This window comes from Alligator sinensis, unplaced genomic scaffold (genome assembly GCF_000455745.1).
Source record: "Alligator sinensis unplaced genomic scaffold, ASM45574v1 scaffold1266_1, whole genome shotgun sequence".
Classification (NCBI taxonomy): domain Eukaryota; kingdom Metazoa; phylum Chordata; order Crocodylia; family Alligatoridae; genus Alligator; species Alligator sinensis.
In genome coordinates, this window is record NW_005842929.1 from 408615 (window position 1) to 414387 (window position 5773).

At 38.7% G+C, this 5773-nt stretch overlaps 1 long non-coding RNA gene across 1 annotated transcript in view; it reads right to left on the bottom strand.

Annotated features, from left to right (window-relative positions):
* LOC112548108 overlaps positions 1-5773 on the bottom strand; it is a 17600-nt gene that overhangs the window by 7751 nt on the left and 4076 nt on the right. The gene's annotated exons all lie outside the window — the stretch shown is intronic.

Consider the following 5773-nt stretch of genomic DNA (forward strand, 5'->3'; position numbering starts at 1 on the left):
TCCCTACTGTCAAACCCAGATCTTCCCTAAGCACATGAAGTGAGAAGCAAATGAGAAACACTAACATTGAAATAAACGTACCTGTAGTAACTTGCATATAGGGAAATTACTACAACTATCCACAGACCTCTAGTTCATGACCCATATACTTCATTCAGAATTCAGTTTACCTTTTTTGAAAATTCTGTAAGTTTCAGCACGGGTATTCCATAAACACACTACTAAACATCACTTCTGTACCTACTTATATATAGCCCCTTCAGTGGCAACAGCGTTTAGTAATGCTAACCCCAGAATCCAGCAGTACTCAGTATGTGGGTACACTCCAGATACCCCTCACAAAACAACCATGTGCTAGTTAACCCCCCACTCATGACTAGGACCAAGTGTTTTTGTCAGGAGTCCTGCGATCTTCCAAAAATTTATAGGCAGATAAGGCACAGATCAGTCTGGCCCAGTTTCATCTCCTGGAGAGTGGGGGCCACACTAATAGTGTGTGACAGGATGAGTGAGGGGGCAAGAGGGATTCTGGGTAAGCAGTTTGGGCCCCATTTAGTTAAGGCTGGTTAAAAAACAGGACCCATTTGAAATGGGAAAGTGATGCAGAGTTCAGCTGTGGAAGAGGAGGAATTAAAAACGTATTCAATGTAGTGGCTCATCATGACTGGGAAAACACTAAGCGCTATGGGGGGACTGAGCATAATGGACACTATCATATATCTTATTCAGATGAGTTATACTAACCTGTTCTTGTGGTAGGTTTTTGTAAGTATGGTTGCCCAGTATGGTCACGCATTTTATACTAATGCTCAGTGTTGATTGCATTTAACTTTTATAGTTGGTTTCCATTACTGAGCACGTGCTGCTTGGGCAGCAGGTTAATGACAGACCATGTATTTAATGAGGTTTCCTTGTATGGAAGTGTAAGACTAAATGCTTTTTTTCTCCATGCTGATGGGGTAGGAACCTCATCTTGTATTCAAGTAAATATGGTACATGTAGTAAAGCTTGTCACAGTGTGACTGTATCTTTGCTATTTCCTGATGCACCTTCTCTGCCCACCTTTACAAAGACTAAGGAACCCAAAACATGTATTCAATGGATCTCTTCCATTTCCAACAGATTTCCAGGATACAGTAGCTCTGTTCTCACTTTCTTGGCCAATCTCATGCAGTTATGGAATGGATAAAGTTGCTGGAATTAGGCTTCCAAATTAAATTTCCTGGTCACAGCTCAAGCAGTGAGAGAGTACTGAGATACCACTATGCTAGTGATTCACTGCAACCTGTTCATCCCATATATTCACATGGCTGTGCAGTTCTCTCAATAATCCATGAATATTCCGCTCTGCTCTGGCTGGGGCTCTCTTAAGAAAACCACCTTTACAATTAATAAGATACAGCCATCTCTGCTTCTGACTTCACTGTCAATCTACACCAAATTATGAATGGCTGCATCATCCAGTTCAGGATGTATAATCAATGGCTCGATGTCTAATTGGCAACTGGTATCGAGCACCCCAGGTATTGGTCCTTGGGCCAGTTTTGTTCAATACCTTCATCAATGACCTGAAAGATGGGATGGAGTGCATCCTCAGCAAGAGTGGACCAATAGAAATTTCATGAGGTTCCGTAAGGAGAAGTGCAGATGTCCTGCACTTAGGACAGAACAATCCCATGCACCTGTTCTGGCTGGGGATTAACTGGCTAAGCAGCAACTCTGCAGAAAAGGACACAGGGGCTTATAGTAGACAATAAGCAGAATTGAACCAAGTGTGCTCTTGTTGTGAAGAAGACTAACAGCAAACTGGGCTGCATTAGTAGGAGCACTGCCAGCAAATTGAAGTGATTATTCCTCTATTCAGCACTGGTGAAGCCACAACTGAAGTACAGTTGGTCCATCCACTACAGAAAGGATGTGGACAAATCAGGAAAAAAGTCCAGCAGAAAGCAATGAAAATGGTGAGGGGGTCAGGACACAGGACTTTGGAGGAGAGGCTGAGGGAACTGGGCTTACTTAGTCAGGTGAAGAGAAGACTGAGGGGGAGATTTAAAACAGCTTTCAGCTACCTGGAGGGTGATTCCAAAGAGGAGCTGGACTGTTCTCAGTGGTGGTAGATCATAGAATAAGGAGCAGTGGTCTCAAGGTACAGCAAAAGAAGTTTAGGTTGGATATTAGGAAGAACTTCGTCACTAGGAGGGTAGTAAAGCACTGGAACAGGTTATTAATTAGGGTGGTCTTGCTGTGGGGGAGGAGATTGGACTAATGACCTCCCAAGGTCCCTTCCAGCCCTTATTTTCTGTAATTCCATAAAGCGGAATACAATTAGAAAGGTATGGGTTAGTTACACAATAAACAATGTCGCTAGAATGTTTTATGAGATTGAGGGACAATATGGACAACCTGAAGATATCAAATAAATGTAAAATTTAAACACCTTGGACACTTTGTGAGCACGTGAAGCATAACATGATACTACTTCTAAAACCTGAACACCTTTAATGCATCAATAATGACCTCCAACCCTTCCTGGAAAATGAGGACCATCTCAAATGATCCTCATCTCAAATTAGTCCTGGAAAACAAATTTGTTTTGGGTTACTAACAGCTCCCAACTTCACATGATGTCTCTCCAGCAACAGACAATTTAACTCCAAAGTTCAACCACAACCATCATGGTCTTGCTACAAACCCAGATGCCAGTTGCAGTCTCTTATTGACAGACATCACTGGATCAAATAACAGATTATAATGCCCAGCAGTTCATTCACCTAATCCTCTACTACCACCATATACACTTGCCCTCCCCCTCCACCCACTTAATGCCTTTGCCATCTACACTGGACATACAGGATGATCCATATGTGAAAGACTGAATGAACACTTATCTGACAAATCCTACAAATACAAAACCCAGTGGCAGAACATTAACCTCCCTAGGTTTTCCATCACTGACTTCAGAATTGCTGTTCTTATACAACAAAACTTTTAAAAACCATCTCAAACACAACTGTGGAACTGTAAGTCATCTACAGACTGGACTGTGTTAAATTACAGTCCCTATACTATGAATTCTTATCACCTAGACAGGTTTGTATAACCCCATGTCCCACAATGGGTTAGCCGCCTTATTACTACTGATCTATTCAACTCACACACCTCTCAGCAGTGCTCCCTCCCCCTATCCTTTGTACTTAAAATTCCCTTGTATTTAAAACCCCTGCTTTCTGCTAATCTGTTCACACCATCTGACCAAGTAGGTTTCCTAGGAGCGCTTATGTATCTCTGAACCAGTAAATCTGTAAGGTGTCCCCCTTTCTGCCTAAATTCAGACTAATGCAACTACCTCTCTCTAAAGCTTTCCATGACTTGAGAGCTGTTAGCTTTCATGAGCAAGAGCTCATCACAAGTGAGCTGTTACTCACAAAGTTGATCATCTGAATCATCTCTTGATTCAGTTAGTCTGCAAGGTGCATCTCTACCCTACCTTCTGCTTCTCTTTAAAGCTTCTTGTGTTTCATTAAGCTATTTAGAGAGGATGACAATGTAAATTATTAGCTCTTTAATACATTGGCTGGTTTATCAAGGTTTACAAGTCAATCATATGCCTTGAGTTTAAAAATAAATTCCAAATACCATTCCTTGAAAACCTAACACATTTTGGATTGTAAGTTTTTAACCCTCCCAGCTTAACATCCCCAATACATCTCAGAATTGAGCCAATTTTATACTATGCCCATCACCAATAACCAAACACTTTGTGAGTCTTGTATTTCTTCTCAAAATTTATACTGCATAATCTGACAATACCCAAACACAATTCACCTACACAACTCGATGAACTAAGCTGATTAAATATGCTGAGACTGCATCCTACTTTTTCCTTACAACGAATGCAATCATTTTATCTGGTCTTCCCTCTCTCACCCACACTTGTTTCTATCTGTTTAAAAATGTATCTAAAGATATAAACAACTATTGATATGGATCTTACAACATTCTGACTTATCCAGCAGGAATAGGAAACACTATTATTCAATATATGTACTATCCACCACACAGAAGGAAAGAATTCAATTCATGGGATGCACTCAGGACAACATCCACTCCTTTATGGCTGTTTAGTTGGCAAAAGCAATGCTATCAAAAAGAATCCCTGAGTCAGATGATCTGCAAAGCTGGGTTCATATTTGCATTTGTTTTTCTAGCAAAAAGTAAAACATAATGACGACTTCAAAGCAAATGACAAAAAGGACAAGGTATATTCAGCCATCATTGTTTCTTCCTTTCCCCCCCATCATTACTTAAGAATCCCTCCTTTCAGAAGCAAATCCAACTCACCTTAAGACTGGTCCCTGATAAAGTCAATTGGCAGACTGGCATGAATAATAGTTTGCTTCATAAGAAGCAATGTACTTTCACAGAGATGAAATGAGGGACGTTTGAGGGATAATTAAGATTATTACATGGTATAATTTAAAATCATTGAAACATCTCTCCAATACTCTATTTTGACCTGATAAAAAGCAATGTCAATGTCACATTTCATTTTCTAGTTCTGACTATGATGTATCCTAATTTAATCATGCAAGCTTTTAAAGCAATTCAATTCTACATTATTATTTGGACTGAGATAGTTTGGAAATTATTTAGGAACACTGAATTAGAGCAACTGCGGAAATTTAAGAAATGCAGTTCAAGTAAACTGTAGATCTGAAGACATAATGGAACGTACAAGCACCCAGCACAGAGTCAAAATAAAATTCCATGAAAAGTCACACATCTATCTACTTATAACCACGTGTTTCTAAACACATGGCCATAAATTCAGTGGCAAAAGCAAGTAAAAAAATCAACAGAAAACACATTCCTGTTTTTAAAAATCCAACCCAGAAAAGTAAAAAGGAAGATTCCCAGTAACTTCTTCTGGATTTTGGAATCAGATGGAAAAACTAAATAAGAAAATTATTTTGACGTTATCTTGTCAAAATAATTTAAAATCATTTAAGACTAGTAGACTCTTTTTTTTTCTGTTAAAGTGAAGGCTATGTAGGTCAGATCACAGATTTCCATTTACCAAGAGGTATGTAAAAAATTCATACGATACTATTTGCAGTAAGATCATTTATTTTAAACTGTATTAATTGATAAATGAATACATTAAGAGCTATCACTAATGCCTTGTAGAGTGAAGTAAACAACGAAACTGAATCTAGTGGATCTCAAGAAAAGTAGAAATGGAGCCTGAATTACCAGTCTATTCTTCTAACTCAGTAAAATTCCTTCATCAAACTATTTTACAAAATGAAACCTGTTGCTTTATCAGTAAATGATTTTCACATACATTAAGTTTCAGTTGTCATTATCAGAAAACAGCAGTACAACTTTGGAGGTCATATACACATTATTACAAAAAAGGGAAATCTTAAGCATTTGGTTATGATTTTAATGATATCAAATTGTATTTAAAAGATATGCTCAAAAGGAATAGGGTGGTTTATTCCATTCAAGGTGGTCACATGCCCTACTAAAATAACACAAGCACTCTGGAACTTTACGTTATTTTTGATCAATTATGGAATACGTCACTCAAAGAGAAGCAAGACTGTATCTATCTACATGCTCTTATGTATCCCAATTTTCACCATATGTTTCTATATGGCCGAGTCAGTTATGGTGTTGAAATTACTCTTCTGTCAACCTCATGAGGCTATTTTTAAAAGCATAAGGGAATATCTACAATAGTCTAAATATTTAGGGGGGGGGGGGGGGT